The sequence below is a fragment of the Cavia porcellus genome, unplaced genomic scaffold (genome assembly GCF_034190915.1).
Source record: "Cavia porcellus strain 051 isolate PalLab524CR breed Dunkin Hartley unplaced genomic scaffold, mCavPor4.1 scaffold_2, whole genome shotgun sequence".
Classification (NCBI taxonomy): Eukaryota; Metazoa; Chordata; class Mammalia; order Rodentia; family Caviidae; genus Cavia; species Cavia porcellus.
The window spans coordinates 106467535-106486150 of record NW_026947485.1 but is presented as its reverse complement, the minus strand read 5'-3'; the positions used below and the strand labels follow the sequence as shown (position 1 = coordinate 106486150).

The window sequence follows — 18616 nt, the reverse complement described above, 5'->3', positions numbered from 1 at the left end:
TTTATGGAGTTTTGCAGTTTCTGTTGTCATTAATTTCCAGTTTCATTGCACTGTTGTTAATTAATGTGCCTGGGATAATTTCAGTTGCTCTGCATTTACTTAAGTATGTTTTATGGATTAGTATTTCAGAGACTTCCCCATGTGTGGTTGACTATAATGTATATTCTTAAATTGTTAAATTAAACTCTGTAAATGTCTAAGTCCACTGGTTCACAGGTTTGGTTCAGTTCCGTTATTTCTTTGCTGATTTTGTGTCTAATTGATTTATCTCTTTGTGACAAAGAGATATTAAGGTTTTCCATTAGAATTGTGTGCTATTTCATGTCTACTAGTGATTTTTTTATTTATAGAGAAAAGGCAAAACAGAAAAAGGGTAGAAATAGTACAGAATTTCAGACAAAACCAGTAAGAAATCACTATTTGATAAGTTACATATTGTTATCTTAGAAGTAGTTGCTCAAGTCACAAAATCAAAGCATAAAATGTGGACAATCAAACAGTGACAGTGCAAACCAATCTTTGATGAACTAACAAAAACTTAGCAGGGTTTGTTTTATTCAGTTGGGTGCTCTCATAGTTGGTACATATATATTTATGATTATTGTATCTTCTTCTTGAAGTTTCTCCCTAACAAATGTCTAGTGACTTTCTTTATCTCTTTTGCTCATTCTTCTTCTGAAGTTCACTTTGTCTATAAAAAGAGTAGCTATGCCTGATTTTTGTGAGTTCCTGTCATGTGGGGTATTGTTTCCATATTTTGATTTATTTCTATGAATTTCTTTTACATTCAGTGTATTTCTTGTGTATAGCATATTGTTGGACCTTGTTTCTTGATCCTTTCGGCTAGCCTATTTCTTCTGACTAGCGAACTGGGGCCACTGACATTGATGGTTTTAACTGATGTGTATTGTCATGTTAATTTCCCAGTGTTGGTTTCCCCTCTGTTTAGCTGCTTGGCCTGCTTGGTGTCTGTCTGGTTTTTTTCAAATGATGTCATTTTTATTCCAGTGTAGAACACCTCAAGCATCATTTAGAAACTGAACAACTGTTTTAACTCTTGAATTTTTTTTCCTTTATCCATAGGAGTGAGATCTACAGTTATAGAACAAAATTCAACGTAAATCAGGAGCTTGTTTTTTTTAAGCAACACAGTATTTCACCAGAAGACAACGATATTAACAGTAACTACCATAATACCTCTTTCTTTGAAATAGTTGAGCATAACTTCATATACAATAATATCAAACATAACAAAATATAAAACCATTTAAGAGAATGAAATTATTACAGAGCATTCAGAACCAAATAACAGAAAACAAACAGTGGCTACTCTATTATCTCATTTTCCATAAAAAGTTTGTTTATACTATCATACATAATACCACCCAATAAGATACAACATGATAGAACCAATGGAAACAGAAGAACAAAAGCATGGTAGGAATTCAGAGTAAGATGATATTAAATCAGCACTGGCTGTTCTAATGACTTTTTTTCTTCAAAATAGCTACTCATACCATCACAGATAATAAAATCAAACAAACCAGGAAAAATCCATTCCAACTAACAAATGAAAACATTATAAGGCTTCAAAGCAACGTAATGGGGAATCATGATTACCATATACTCTTTTTTTTTTTTTTTGTCTTTTACCTTTTTATCGGTACCAGGGATCGAACTCACGATTGCCTGCTTGCAAGGCAGGCGCTTATGCCGCTGAGCTAAATCCCCAGCCCCCATATACTCTTATATACATTTACCTTTTCTTACACTAGGGAGACTACATGGTATTTATACATGTGAGTTTGATTTATTTCACATATGAGAATGGTCTCACGTTGTGCCCATTTACTTATAAATACCTCAATGTAATGATTCTTTATAGCTGAGTAGTACCACATTGTATAAAATACCACAACTTTTTTTTATCCATTCCTCTGTTGATGGACACTTAGGTTGTTTCCAAGATCTGGCTATTACAAATTGTGCTGCTATAAACCTGGGTGCACATATATCACTGTGGTATGATGTCTTCAGTTCTTCTGGGAATGTGCCTAGCAGTGGAATAGCTAGGTCAAATGGGACTTCCAATCCCAGCTTTTTGAGGCATCTCCAGACTGACTTCCACAATGGTTGAACCAGTTTACACTCCCACCAGCAGTGCAGGAGAGTTCCTTTTTCCTACAGCCTCTTCAGCATTTGTTGCTGGCAGTTTTCTTGATCCTGGCCATCTCACTCTTTCTGGAGTGAGATGGAATCTCAGTGTGGTTTTAATTTGCATTTCTCTAATGAGTAATGATGATGAACTTTTTTCATGTGTTTGTCATTTGTATTTCTTCATCTGAGAACTGTGTATTCATCTCAGATGTCCATTTATGGATTGAGTCCTTGAATTACAGGGATCTGATTTTTTTCAGTTCTTTATGGTTTAGACAGAAGTCCTTATTCTGAAAGACAGTACAATAAGATTTTTTCCAGGTTTAGGGGTTTTCTTTTCACTATGTTGGAGATTTCTTTTGACTTGCAGAAACTTTTTAATAAGACGTGATCCCAACTGTTGATTCTGGAAAGTAGATCCCATGCGTTTTATTCTGGTTCATGAATTCTCTACCTACCCCTATGTCTTCAAGGTTTTTACCCAACTGTCTTCCAGCAGATTTAGTGTTTCTGTTTTAATATTTATATCTTTGATCCATTTATATTTTAGTTTAGTATATGGTGATAGGCGTGGGTTTAGTTTTAGTTTTTGGCATATGGAGAGCCAGTTTTTCCAGCACCTTTTATTAAAGAGACTGTCATTTTTCCAATGAACATGCTTGGCCCTTTATCAAAGATAAGGTGGTAGAAATGCATTTGTAGTTGTGGCTGTGTCTTCTAATCTATTACACTGATCTTTAGGTCTGTTTTTATTCCAGTACCATGCTGATTTTATTACAGTAGCTTAGTAGTATAACTTCAAGTCAGGGGCTGTGATGCCTTCTGCCTTGCCTTTACTGCTTAGAATTGCCTTTGCTATTCTAGCTCTCTTCTGGTTCCAGATGAATTTTAGGAGTGATTTCTTGAGACATACGAGGTACATTGATGGTATTTTCATTGGGATTGCACTGAATCTGTACAACAGTTTTGGGAGAATGGCAAATTTCACAATGTTTGTTCTTTCTATCCTTGAACAAGGGATGTCTTTCCATTTTATGAGATCGTCTTCAATTTCTTTTTTCACGGTATTATAATTATCCCTGTATAGATATTCTACTTCTTTCATAAGATTAATTCCTAAGTTATTCATTTTTTTGCATGCTAGTGTGAAGGGTATGCTTCTCTTATTTCTCTCTCTGTGATTTTGTTGTTAGTGTATAGAAATGCTATTAATTTTTGAGTGTTAATTTTGTATCCAGCTATATTGCTGAATTTATTTATTATTTCTAGAAGTTTTTCAATGGAGTTTTGGGGGTCTTCCATGTAGAATATCTTGTCATCTGCAAATAATGATAATTTAACTTCTTCTTTTCCTATCTTTACCCCTTTTATTACTCTCTCTTGTCTAATTGCTGTGGCTAGTATTTCCAGTAATATACAGCATAGGAGTGGTGATAAGGGACATCGTTGTCTTGTCCTTGATTTTACAGTAAAGCCCTTCAGTTTGTGGCCATTTAATATGATGCTGGATGTTGGTTTGTCATAGATGGCATTTATCAGATTGAGGTAAATACTATCCATTCCAATGTTTTGTTAGGTTCTTATCATGAATGAATGTTGGACTTTAGCAAAAGCATTTTCTGCATCTATAGAAATAATCATGTGATTTTTACTTTTGGCTTTATTGATATGGTAGATTACATTGATTGATTTACGTATGCTAAACCATCCCTGCATGCCTGGGATGAATCCCACTTGCTCGTGGTGTATATTCTTCTTGATGATTTGCTGCACTCGTTAGCCAATATTTTACTGAGGATTTTTGCATCTGTTTCATTAGGGAGATTGGTTTGTGGTTCTATCTTTTAGTTGTGTCTTTCTCAGGTTTGGTACTAGAGTAATATTTGCCCCCAGGAATGACTTAAGAAGAATTGCTTCCCTTTTGATTTCATTGAAGAGTATGAGGAGTGTCAGCATTAAGTCTTCTTTGTATTTCTTGTAGCATTCTGCAGTGAATCCGTTTGGGCCTGGGCTTTTCTTTGTAGGTAAGGACTTAAATACATTTTCAAGTTCATTAATAGAAATTGGGTTACTCAGCAATTTTACACCCAGCTTTAGTACTTCATATGTTTCTAGAAATCTGTCCATTTCTTCTGTGTTATCAAACCTGTGAGAGTAGAGATTTTTGAAATAGGTATCGATAATCTTCTGTATATGCACAGAGTCTGTAGTGATTTCATCTTTTTCATTCAATATTGCAGGAATTTGAGCTTTTTCTTTCCTTTTTAAAATAAGGTTGGATAGGGACTTATCAATTTTTGTATTCTTTCAAAGAACCAACTCTTTGTTTCATCCATTCTTTTTATTGCTTTCTAACTCTCTGTTGCATTGACTTCTGCTCCGATTTTTATTATTTCCTCCCTTCTTTTGGCTTTGGGCTTGACTTTCTCTTCTTTTTCTAGATGTTTGAGGTGTAGCATCAGGTTATTTACTTGTATTCGTTCAATTTTCCAGATGTGGGAACTCAGTGCAATAAATTTTCCTCTGAAGACCACTTTCATTGCACCCCAGATTCCATTAAGTTGTATTTGTATTTTTGTTTGCTTGTAGGTACTGTTTAATTTCTTCTTTAATTTCCCCTGTTACCTCCTGATTGCTCAAGGCTGGATTATTCAATTTCCATGTTTTTGTGGGGTTTTTACAGTTTCTTTTATCATTAATTTCTAGTTTCATCGTGCTATGATCTGATAACATGCATGAGATAATTTCAGGATTTTTTGCATTTATTTAAATATGTTCCGTGGGCTAGTATATGGTCTATTTTAGAGAATGTCCCATGTACTGCTGAGAAGAATGTATACACTGATGTTAAATGGAACACTCTGTATATGTCTATCAAGTCCTTTTGTTCACAGGTGTGATTCAGTACTGTTATTTCTTTGCTGATTTTCTGTCTGATTAACCTGTTCCTTGGTGTCAATGGTGTGTTAAGGTCTCCTGTTATAATTGTTATTGCTAATTTGATTTTTCATTTCTGTTAATACTTGCTTTGTATAACTGGATGCTCTGAAATTTGATGCATATATATTCAAGATTGTAATGTCTTCCTCTTGAAGTTTTCCCCTAATCAATATGTAATGACCTTCTTTATCTCTTCTCCTCATACTAGTTCTGAAATTCACATTGTGTGCAAACAGAATAGCTACCCCTGCTTTTTTTTTTTTTTTTTGGTTCCTGTTGCATGAAGTATTGCTTTCCATCCTTTGACTTTCAGTCTGTGAGTTTCCTTTTGGATTAGATTGGTTTTTTTGTAGACAGCATATGATTGGACGTTGTTTCTTGATCCATTCTGCCAGTCTGTTTCTTTTAATTGGTGAATTGAGATGATTAACATTAATGTTTATAACTGTTATATATTGGTTTATTGTTGACATGTTATCTTTCTGCTGTTGCATCTTTTTCGTTTTTATCGGTACCAGGGATCGAACTCATGACTGCCTGCTTGCAAGGCAGGCGCTTATGCCACTGAGCTAAATCCCCAGCCCCTCTGCTGTTGCATCTTTATCTTTCAGTTCTGTTTAATTGTCTGCTTTGTTTAGTGGTCTTTTCCTAAATAGGCTGTCTTTCAGTATTCTTTGCAGAATTGGCTTGGTGTTCATGAAGTTCTTCAGCTGTTCTTTGTCATGGAAGTATCTTATTTCTCCATCAAATTTGAAAGACAGTTTTGCAGGGTACATCAGTCTAAGTTGGAAGTCATTTTCCTTTAGAATCTAAAATACTTCCCTCCATGCTCTTCTTGACTTTATTGATTGTGCTGAGAAGTCTGCTGTGATTCTGATAGGCTTTCCTTATAGGTGGTCTGTCTTTTCTCTCTAACAGCTTTTAATACTCTATTTTTATTTTGCATTTCTTGGATGGTGATTATTGTATGTCTCGGTATAGTTTTATTTTGGTTATGGCTACGTGGAGTTCTATGTGCTTCACTCACCTGTATGTTAGTTTCCGTTCTCATGTCTCAGAAATTTTCAGCTATTACTTCTTTAAATAGTCTCTTGATATCCTTTGTATTGTCTCCTTTTTTATTTATTCCTATCAATCTTATGATGCTTTTCTTTGAATCATTTTGAAGCTGTAGAATTGTTATTTCCTGATTTCTTGTGATTTTTAAAAGATCTTTCCATTCCTGTTCACTAGCTGCAATCTTCTTTGAGGTCTGAAATTCTATCTTCACTTTCATTGAGGCAGTTTTGACAGCTTTCAATGGAATTTTTTATTTCCTGTACATCTCTTTTTATCTACTTTATGTATTCTGTTTTTTTCTTATATTGTTCATCCAGGGATTCTATCTTTTAGTTTTATCCCACTAATTTTTTAATTGTGTCTTCCTTAGATGTGTTCAGCATCTCTTTCATTACTTTTAGCATTTCTTTTTATACCTGGGAGATTATTTCTAGTTTGAATTCCTTTAAAGCTTCAGAGTTGCTTCTTTATTACAATTACTATTATTTCAGGTATTTCAGGTATATAGCATACATTTTCTTCTATGTGCATGGCTCGTAGACTTTCTTGAAATGGGCTGGAGTTTTGAGATTGCATTTTGGCCTTTCACGTTATCACTTTCCTGTATTTCCATGTTTAAATGTTGTTCCAAAGCTTTTCATGGATGTATTGGAAATTGTCTCCTATGCCCTGGATTCCTGGGACTCTTTGGCAGTGTAGCTCCCTACTTGGACAGCAAAGCCATAGGATTTAAAGAACATCACCAGGCGTGGCCCAGGCAGGCCCAAAACCTTTTCTGGCAGCAAAGCTACCCCATCCAGCAGTGAAACTCCCTAGATCCTGGAACAGGCAGGTCCGCAACCCAGTGAGCGCAGTCCAAGGTGGCTGCAAGCCAGCCGGGTCACTAACCACTGAGAGCTATGATCTCAAACTCTCCCTGGGCTCCGATGTTATGCAGGAACCCACCTCCTCGGGCAGTGTAGCTCCCCGGATTAAAAGAAGGTCACTGAGTGTGGCCCAAGCAGGCTGGAAATCTCCTCCACCAGTGCAGGTCCCTCCTCTGGTGGTGGCCACAGTGGAGCTCCCTGGATTGAAAGAAAGTCACTGGGTGTGGCCCAGGCAGAGGAACTTGTATGTAATGAGTTTCCCACAAAGGAGCAGTTTTAACCTGTGGTGGATAAATTTAAGAATTTTTAGGATAAGGGCTAGGGATTTAGCTCAGTGGCATAAGAACCTGCCCGGTAAGCTTTAGGTTGTGTTTTTGATCCCTGGTACAACAAAAAGATAATTTTTAGGACAAAAAGAGTGAGATGAATAGAAATATTATCAAAGCAAGACAAGAGGACAAACAATGATCATGTTAGCTCTGAGAACCTGGAGAAGAAGGAAAGAGAGAAAGCGTGAAGGGGAGACCAAAAGGTCATCAATGTGAATACGAAAGTCTGGGGCAATGTTCACTTAAATGATAGTACAAGATCAACAGATATATTTGAAGAAAGAGAGAAATAATATTAATGGAATAGAACAAAAATATATGTATAAGCTTAAAAAATAAAAAACCAATACCAAGTAAACAAAAGATCTCAACTAGTCAGTAAAAGGGAAACAATACACACGAAGAAAAATAAATTCCTCTGATAGTCACTTTTCTGTGGTGCTGTCCAAATCAGTGTCCTACCAAATTCTGCAATAGAAATAGTGCTGGATTGGATGTGGGACAAAATGACTTGGGATTTAGGGGCTGTCTTTAGCAAGCAGCTTGCTGGATAGCTTGCCCATGTTTCCTTACCCTGTTTGTTTCTGCATTCAATGCCCTTGTATTTTCTGTGGCCCTTTCAGAGATAATGCAAGGCTGTTCCCGCGCAGTTAGTCCCTCCCACAACTTGTACATGCTGATTTGTTCCACAAAGATAGTTTCTCTCATTCACTGCCTTGTAGTAGTCACAAGTTCTTCCTGTGCTGAATGTAGCAATTTGGAGAAAGTTACAACATCCTGGTTCAAGGATGTTTGTGCTGCTGGTGGCTCGTCACATGATGAGGAAGTGCTAATTTCTCACTCTTGTCCCTGCTGCTGTGAGACGGTGTTAAGTACTCTCTTGTGCTAGTGGTAAAGCAGGAGGAGTTATGTTGTTTCATTCACAATCCTCAATGCTGTGTGCAGTCCTTAGCCTTGTTGTCACTCTAGGCTCAAGTTATTAGTTATGGTGCATGACAGAGAGAAAAAGAAGAAGGTAATGAAGTAGAAAGAGGAAAAGGAGGAGGAGGAGGAGAGGAAAATAAAAAATAATGATTGTCCCTCAGAGAAGGAGCAGTCATTCATCCTTTGTGTGTGCTAGCAAAATGTGTTGCTTGTGGCGAGCTTGCAATGTCCTCTGTTTAGAGAAAATTTAAAAAATTTAAGGGATCGACATTCTTGGTCTGTCTGGTGTGGATTCCATTTTACACACTTCTGAGGTCTGTCCGGGTTTTTGTTTTCATGGGGGAAGACTTCCTGGGAATGGTGGTTCCTGTTTTGACTGTCACCAGCAGTACACACATGGGCAGCCCTGTGGGCTGGTTTTTCATTTGATAAAGTCCTATGCTTGTGTTTTATTTTATCTACAAGTCTCTTATTTTAGATTAATTTTGATAGCAGGATAAATGTCCTTGCCTTTCTTCCAGTTAAGTTTTCAGTTGATTGTCTCTGAGAACTCATATGAGTAATCCTTTATTTAGCCATGTTGAATTCTCTCAGCATTTCTCTTGCCTGTGATATTTTTGTTAGTTTCGATATAGAAGAAATAGTGTTACTGTTTTCAAATGAAAATATGTGAAATTTTTGTGTGGTTTTCATTATCACTTTTATTAGTACATCTTTGCAATATATGCAATCATATATAATATATATATATAATCATTTGGGAGAGTGGGTGATGTTAGTGATACAATTTGATCTTTGTTTCATCTTATTTCATCTTTCTGACATATAATGTTCACATTTATTTGGGTTGTTAGGTTCCTATACATGGCATATATTATTTTACTTATTTCTTCTTGTTGTCCCTCTCTCTTCTCTCTTGCATTCTTGTAGATTCATTCTCATTTGAAAAAGTCCTATCTCCATCTTCTTATATCCATCCTTTATCGTGCTCTTTGCCTTACTCAAATAAGGGATATCATAGCATATTTAAGATTGTGGGGTCTAATTTATTTTGCTGAACATTATGTTTCCCAGGTGTATCCTTTTGCCTACAAGTGTCTTGAAATTTTTTATAGTCAAATGGTGTTCCATTATACATGGATACCACATTTTCATTTTCAAATCATCTCTTGATGAATATACAGGCTGCTACCAAGCATTAGTTGTTACAAATTGTGCTGCATCAAACACATTAGTATGCATGTATGATTGGAGTGTGATGTCTTTAGCTCATTAAGGAAGAGGCTAGAAGGAAGATAGCTGGGTCATATGGAATTTCTAATTTTAGTTCTTTCAGTAGTTTTTATCCTGGTTTTCTCAGCGGTTGCTGCCAACAGTGTGAGAAGATTTATTTATCACCACAACCATGTCAGCATTAGTTATCTTTGCTTTAGTGATTGCCATTCTTTCTGTTGTAAGATGAAAGGTTACTGGCCCTGAATTAAAGCCGGAAGCTTCCTGACACTGTTGGTTTCAAGCAGGAGCCTAAAGAGATGTCTTTCTATGGTCTGTTATCTATTTCAGAACTTGAGCCAGAAAATGGTCAATCCATTAGAAAGAAGCAGCTTGAAGCAACCCCTCCCCACTCTGGTGAGTTGCTGCGAGCATGGTGGGCTGTGGTAGCCCAGGACAGGAGCCACTGGCTTTTACTGGGACCCAGCCATGCTGGGACCTGGAGCACTGGGAAACCAAGCAACACTTCCCCCCTGCCGGTTTTGTTTTGTTGAACTTCAATATACGTGAAAGTATGGACAGCTATTTTGAAGAGAACAAGAGACTATGACAGCCATTAATGACTTCCCTATTGTTGGGTTTTGAAGACCTAAAACACCTTCCTCATTCTGTTCAGATTACCTTTATACTATGTTGTTTTGTGTGAATTCTCTGCATGCGAAGACATTGACAACTGTTTGAAAGAAAACAAGAGACAATATGATAGATAGTGAAGATCTCAGGTCATCTAGCTTGAAATTTGTATCTCTTGCATTGTTTTTTATGTCCTATTTTGTTTTGTTTTGTTGTGTTTAATTTTACCTCTTTAAAAATAAAACAAAATTTTTACGAAAGATGAAAAGTTAGCTGTGCTTTAGTTTGCATTACTCTAATGGTCAAACATTGTTGACATTTTTCATGTAATTTTTGGCCATTTGTATTTCTGCCCTGAATAGTGTCTGTTCATTTCACTTGACCATTTCTTGATTGAGTCTTTTAATTTATGTGGTCTTATTGTTTTTAGTTCTTTATATATTCTAGATATATAGAGAAACAGCCAGCAAAGATATGTTCTCATTTTGGAAGTTGTCTTGTCACTCTACTAATTGACTTCTTTTCTATTTAGAAACTATTTGAATTTATGTAATATCATTTGTTCATTCCTGCTGTTATTTCTTATACAATTGCAATTCTTTTTTAGGAAATTCTTTCCTATACCTATGACTTCAAGTGTTTTACCTATTTTATCTTCTAGTACATTCACTGTTTCTTTTAACTGTTTAAATTTTTGATCCATTTTTATTTTAATATAGGACATAGTGGGAGGTGTGTCCAGTTTCAGCTTTCTGCAAACAGATATCCTGTTTTGCGTACACCATTTATTGAATAAACTATCTTTCTCCCAAATTATGCTTTTGGCCCACTTCTCAAAGATCAGATAGCTGAACAAGTCTGGAGATGTTTCTGTATCCTTTGTTCTCTTACTTGATCTGCGTGCCCATTTTTGCTCCAGTACCATGCACTTTTATTACTGTTGCTTTGTAGTGTAGCTTGAAGTAAGATAATGTGATACCTTCTCATTTGCTCCAGTTCCCAAAGGTTGCTTTCTCTATGATGAGTCTCTTCTGGTTCCATATGAATTTTAGGATTGCTTTATCTAGGGTAGTGAAGTGTGCTGCTGTTTTATGATTGGAACAACACTAATTCTGTATAAAAATTTGTAGAATATGACCATTTTTATAATATTAGTTCTACCTATCCAGGAGCAAAACATATCGTTCCATTTGCTGATGTCCCCTTCTGTCTTCTTTTTGGAGTACTGCAATTTTTTCTTTTTGGGTGTAGATCTTTTATTCCCTTGATAAAAATAATTTCTTGGCATTTCATTTTCCTTTCTTCACCTTGAATGGTTTTGATTTTATAACTTCTTTTTCATTGAGTTCATTATTCTTGTACACAAATGGTATTGATTATTTTTTACCAGGGACCAAACTCACGACCTCACACTTGCCAGGTAGGTGCTGTGCCATTGAGCTCTATATTGATGGCTCAATGCTTTTGTGTTTTGAATATTGATTTTGTATCGAGCTACATTACTGAAGTTAGTTATTAATTCTTAGAGTGTTTTGGTGGAATTCTTTGGGTCTTCTATGTCAAGTAGCATGTCATCCTCAAGCAATGATAATTTGATCATTCTTTTCATATATACATCCCTCTTACTTTTTTCCTGATTGATTAATATTTCAAGTACAATGTTGAAAGAATTGGTAATAGTGGGCATCCTCGTATTGTTCTTGATTTTAGAACGAATGCTTTCAGTGCTTCTGATTTAATATACTATTTATCACTTATTTGTCATAAATAGCTTTTATCAAATTAAAGTATGCTTTACCATGACTATTTTCTTCATGGTTCTAGTCATGAAGTGATATTTGATTTGCTGAAAATATTTTCTGCATCTGTTGCTATGACCATGCACTTTTTAAAAAAAAAAAATCTTTGTAGTGTAGCTTGTGATGCTGTGATGTATTATCTTTATTTGTTAGAGTACAACAAGCCTTGCATCCTTGCATCTCTGGGAAACTGCTGGGTCATGATGTATGACTGTTTTGATGATGTGTTGCTTTGTATTCTCTGATATCTTGTTGAGAACTTTTGCATTAATGTTCATTGAAAAGATTGGCCTGTAATTTTTTTGTTAGTTGGACTCTTACCTGATTTTGGAATCAGAGTCATGACTGCTTTCATAAATAAATTTGGAAACACTCTGTCTCTTTCAATTTCTTTTGAGATCTTGAGTGATATAAATGATATATCAGACTTGAAGATGTAAATTCATTAGATCTTGGGCTTATATTTTTAGTTCTAGATTATACAGGCTCAATTTCATTGCTTGTTTTGGGGGGTTCAGCATTTTTGTTTGTTCTTAGGTTAGGTTTGTCAATTTTTATGTGAGTGAAAATATGTAACATTAGTCAAAATTGTCTAATTTGTTTGGATATGAACTTGCATAGTAATTTTTAAAACTTCTGTATTTTGATGATGTCTTTTGTTGTTTCTCATTGTTAATTTCTAATTGCTTTGATTTGAGTCCTTTCTCCATTTTTGATGGTAAGTTTTAGTGTAAGGTTTATCTAATTTTTTTGTTATTCTTTCAAAGAAACATCTGTTTGACTCCTTGATTCTTTGGATTTCTTGTCTTAATTTCAACTTTAATGTTTCTGATTTTTCTCCTTACTATTTGTTTGGTTGGTATTATTGTTTCTCTGCAGTGTATTAAGGATTCTTTTTTTGTTACTTTAATTTTTTTTATTTAAGTAGAAAAGAAAAAAACAGTGAAAGGGTACAAGTTATACAGATTTACAGAAGAAAAAAATGAACAGTAGGAAATCATTAGTTAATGGATTACATATTGCCATCTTAGAAATAATTGTTCAAGTCACAAAATTAAAGCTTGTAGAGTGCATATTCCAACAATGATACTGCAAACAGTTCTGTTCAATGATCCAATAAAACTCTGTGATATCATTTTCTATCTTATACACTTAAATATACATGCAGTTATATAGTTTAGAGCACTTTCTTTTCCTCTCTTTTGTACAATGACTATTACACATTTTGGGTTTCATTGCTCCCACAGTTCTTATTGCTTTTTTGGAAGAGAGTAAAACCAAATGAGACATAACAAAACAGAATCGGTCAAGTCAAAAGGGTGGACATAATAGATAATATAAAAACATAATACAAGGTGATCAACAGTGGTTACCATAATGCCTCCCGCTATCTCTAATAGAATTGCCTATATCATTAGTTATAATACAATTGAACAAAACAGTAAAGAACAAAACCGACAAAACCAAAACATTGGAGACATTGTAGGTCTTCAAAAGTAGATAAAAGTCAACGAGAATGGGCGTTATAATGAATCTCATTATCTTCTCAGCTGATGCCTAAACTTTCAAACCTGATACTATCCAGCAAAACAGAATAGGGGAACATCAGTCAAAAACAAGATGGTGAGAGTAATACAGGGCTTCAAATCGAGATAATAGAAAGTCAAAGTGGGTTACTATATTATATCCTGCTCTTTTTTCCCTTTAATTAAACGGATAAAAATAAAAAAGTAAATAATGGAGTGGAGATTGAGAAAAAAGAGGGCATAACAGCGAAACAGCGCAGATCAAAACATAACCATTTAAGCAGAATAGTGTTTCACCACCAGATAATTCCGACCCAAAAGTAGTTACCATATTGACTCTTTCCTTGAAGTCCTTAAGTACAACTTCGTATACTGTAGCATTAAGTATATCAAAACAATGTAAAACCATTTAAGAGAATGACAGCATTACAGAGTATTTAGAATCGACTAACAGAAAATGAACAATGGTTTCTGTATAATCTCCTTGTCTTTAAAAGGTTTTTGCTTATACTATCGTACATAATAAAATCCAATAAGATACAACCTGTTTAGACCATTGGAGACAGAAGAACAAAAGCTAGATGAGACTTCAAAACAAGATGATACTAAATCAGTATTACCTATTAAGATGTCATTTTCTCCAAAATAGCTGTTCCTATCATCCAATCTTCTCTGTCTCATTTCTGTTGAGCTCTTTTTCTGTCAGTAGCTGTCAGTTTGTCTTCTTCATTTTGTTCTCTGCTCCATTCGTTGTGGCCTCCCCGCCACTATTTCTGGGTTCTTTGTATTTTTCTTTTTTTAGAATATCCTGCAATACTTTCTGTAGGGTTGAATTGGTGGTTGCAAATTCCCCCAGTTCCTCTTTATCCTGGAAGCACCTTGTTTTTCCATCAATTTCCAGAGACAGTTGTGCAAGATATCTCAATCTTGGCTGGAGATTATTATCTTTCAAAGCTTGAATTATTTCCCCCCACACTCTTCGTGATTTGATGGTTTGTGCAGAGAAATCTGCTGTAATTCTGATGGGTGTTCCCTTGTAAGTGGTCTGTTTCTTGTCTCTTACAGCTTTTAATATTCTGTTCTTGTATTGAATTTCTGGAATTTTTATTATTATATGCCTGGGTGTTTCTCTGTTAGGGTTGTAGGTAGCTGGGGTCCTGTATGCCTCATACATCTGAGTATCTTTAACTTTTGCTAAATTAGGAAAATTCTCCTGGATTATTTCTGTGAGTAGCTTTTGTAGTTCACTTGTTTGTGTCCCTACTTCTTCTTTTATGTTCTTAATCCTTAAGTTATGGCTCCTCTTATCATCTTCTTGTCTTTGTGTTATTGCTGTTTGTTTCTTTGTTATTTTTAAGAAGTTTTTCATTTCATTCTCCCATATTACAAGTCTGCCCTCCAGTTCAGATAGTCTGTCCTTAATTTCTTTCAAGCTGTTATGCCAGTCTTGGATAGACTTCTTAATTTCTTGATAGTCCCTTTGAACCTGCTTCACGTACTCTATGCTTTCTCTGTTTTCTCCATCAAACAATTCTCCCCTCTTTTTCTGTTCTTCCATTCCACCATCTGTTTTTTCCTGGGTGGTGCTTAGCATTTCTCTAACTATTCTGCATACTTCTAGCTTCAGGTCGTTGATAACTTCATTCCTGAATTGGTCTATGAGGCTCTCTATATGGCACTTAATGTCTATTGGTGCGGTGTCCGCTATTGCCTGTTTCTCAGAATTGGGGGCCGAGGAGCTTTTCTTGTTGCTTCCCTTCCCCATATTTTCTGTTCCTTATATATATGCAAGCTTACATAGGAGGCCAAGCTTCCCTGCCTGTCAGCCACAGCCTGATCAAATTGCGCTGGCTAGGTGTTCCCGCCCACCGCTGCGCACCAGGGAGTTAAGGACTAGGCAGCCTACGCGGGAGTCAGTCGCCCCTCCGGGCCACTGTCAGGCTCTGGGATCTGGGTTAGGCCAGCCTACCAAGTCCGCCCGCAGTGTCACGCAGGCCATGCACTTTTCACCAATCCCGTCCGAGAGGGGAATGTGTGGCTGGAGTCGCCACTGCGCCCTGCTCTTACAGGACTGCCCGAGCCCAGAAAGTCCTCCGCTGGAGTCAAACTGTGGTAGAGTGTCAGTTTCTCTCACTCACCTCACCACAAGTCAGCGTATGCCTCCTTGTCCGTCCTGTTTTTGACTCCGTTTGCAGACTCCCATTCCCAGAGCTTCTGCGCGTCTCTCCTTGCCGAGCCGCTATGGAGGCAGCCGGCCGCCAAGCGGCGGGAAACCCAAATCGCGGTTTCCAATGGCGCAGGGTCCCACCTCCACACCTAGTCTTTTCTGTTCTTATTTTAGCGCCAGGACTGCATTCCAAGTTGGTTTCTCTCAGCCCAGTTCGTTCCTGAGTCAGCAGAGCATATCTCTACCGGCTCATGTCTCCTTAGTCCGCATCATTCCTGACTTCTGAGCCGAGCCTTTCAGAGAGCCTCCAGTAGTTGCTGTTATCTGTCCGCCATGTTCTCCTGGAAGTCCCGTATTAAGGATTCTTATAAGGTTATTGCTATGGTTTAGTGTCTAGGTGTTACCCAAGGCCTCGTACACTTTTAGATGAGACTTGGTAGCTGAATCTAGAGTTTGTGATTTATTCATAGTTCAATACTAGAATTGAGGGTGCTGCAGTTAAGGGTGCGAGAGTTACACTCTCCCTAGGGCGGAGAGTCTGTGCACAGCAAGAGGCTTGCCCTCTTTCTTGTTTGTTGCTTTTGCTACCATGAACTGTTGTCTCTTTGCCACATGACTCTCTCCCTTATGGCCAGGAGATTATGAACTGAAACCTCCACAAACTGTGACCTAAATTTTCTTACTTAACTTTGGGTGTCAGGTATTTGTCCCAGCAATGGAAAAAGAGAAACTAGGATGTTTATTTATCACAGTATGTTTCATTAACATAAGCATAGCTTGCAATGAACTTCCCTCTTAGGATAGCTTTCATAGTGTCCTCAAAGTTCTGGTAAGTTGTATAATCACTGTGATTAACTTCCAGGAGATTTAAGTTTCTTCCTTAATTTATTATGTGATCTATTGGGTTTTTTGGAGTCATTTATTAATTTTTCAGGTGCTTCTACATTTGCCATGATTTCTTCTGTTGCTAATTTCATTTACAGTGGTCTTATAATACACATTAAGCAATTTCAATTATTTTACATTTACTCAAGCAGGCTTTACTACAACTATGTGGTCTACTTTGGAGAAAATACTGTGTGCTGTGGAAAAGAATGTATAACTGTTTTGTTTTAAAGTGAAATTAAGTGGAAGAAAGATGTGTGTGCAGTGCTAAATCAATTGATTTTGGTTTGGCTTCCTGAGCACTGAGATGTGCCTGGGTGTGGAGGTTTTCAATTCCAAGATGCTCACTGAAGCTTCTGACCTGACAGCCCAAAGCCCAGGAGACATGTTGCTTCCTGTCGGAGCTCAGGAGAAAAATTGCACCAGTCAGACTTCTCACAGTGAGGGAGGAGCATCCTCTTTCCTTACAATATGCTTGTTTTGGAAACTGGATTTGTAAAATCAGATAGCGACATATTAAAGATGGAGCCACTTTTACGGGCACCCAGAGGTTTCCTAGCTCTTACTCTAAACATTTTATATTAAAAAAAACCCACACACAGGAGCCATCAGATGTAGAGACTGTAGTGATAGACAGGTAGCTCTCCACAACCTGAGGAATTGCAAGAGGTCAGCCAGTATCATCCTCCTTGGTTGTTTTGAAAATTTTTGTACATTTTTTCTGTAGTGTAGCACTTCTATACAGTGGAGTACATCTCAGCTATAGGAAGGATAAACTTGAGGCATTTATACACAAATGGATGCAATTTGAGACTATATTCATAAGTCAAATAAGTCAGACTCACATGTATAAACTTCATATTGTCTTCGTAATGTAACATTCTGAAAGTGCAAATAAGATACAACATGCATGATGGATATAATCAGAAAGTAAGAAACTGATCAAAAGTAACAACTGGGTGGGGGAAAGTAGACAAGAAGGGGAAAAATATATACAATAGCTGATATAATTATGCTAATAATTTCTATTAACTCATTGAAAAGAATGATATGTGCTTCTATTGTTTGATCAACTTTGCATGCCTAAATCTTGTAATCTGAGCAACCACTCTTAAGATAACCATACAGAATATATTGATCACTGTTAACTTCTTGTTGTTATGTTTAGAAACTCTATCAGTTTTATTCTTTTTTCTCTTTAACATAAAAAGATGTTTTTAAATCTCAGAGGCCATCTTAAGGGAGCACTAAAGGAAGCCTGAGTATGACAAGTGCAGTTTCAGTGCTTGGAGGCTGCAGGTGTTTCGTGAACTCAGGATCCACCAGTGTCATATGGAGCAAAGGGGGAGAAAGGATATCAGGACACTTGCTCCCAGGACTTTCACAGGGCAGAATCAGGGGGGACCTAAGTTCCTCCATGTGCAAGGCCCCTTCGACACGAATGCAACAGTGGCTCCTTCCTCACCCAAAAGTGAATCAGACCCTAGCAATACCTACCCACTGCCTCAGCCTAATCACATGAGAACCCAATCACCTGGAGGCTTTACCACTGTTTACCTCTGCTCTGGGCTGTGGAGAAAGGCCTGGCATATAACATAAGAAATTCACTCTTTGTTACCAAAGAACAGTATTGGGCACAAACCCTATGACTATACTTAGAATCATGCCTTGTGGCCTTAACATGAAGGATTGTCAGCTGAGAGCCACGCTAGGCTGAAGCTTTGGATCCAAAGCCCAGCTGAATATTAGGATACTATGGAGAACTCAGCACAGGGATAAACCATGACCTTGGGGCTGTGAATAGGCCAGAACCAGGTTGGCTAACATGTCACTCAGAGGACAGTAAGTGTCAGAAATAAGAAGGAAAAATCATCTGAGAGCTAGTTCTCCAGGAGTGGTGTGCTTTGTTTATGTGAGCTTGCTAGTATTCCCTGTGGAGTGAAACACTTGGTTTCTTTTCAACAGAAGTTTGCAGCACATCAGAGTATTTTCTTGATTTCATTTCATTATTGAAAGTGTTTAGAAACCTAAATGAAGTGGAAACCAGGGAAGGAGAAAGTCATAAAGAGAGAAGGACTAGAAATATCTACACCTCTGGAGACTGGCAGCCCACAGACCT

At 36.9% G+C, this 18616-nt stretch overlaps 1 non-coding gene across 1 annotated transcript; it reads left to right on the top strand.

Annotated features, from left to right (window-relative positions):
* The first annotated feature begins 9744 nt into the window (after positions 1 to 9744).
* Positions 9745 to 9881, top strand: LOC111754499 (small nucleolar RNA SNORA2/SNORA34 family). The gene has a single exon (XR_002789180.1). It is a non-coding gene; the product is annotated as a small nucleolar RNA SNORA2/SNORA34 family (small nucleolar RNA).
* The last annotated feature ends 8735 nt before the right edge of the window (positions 9882 to 18616 follow it).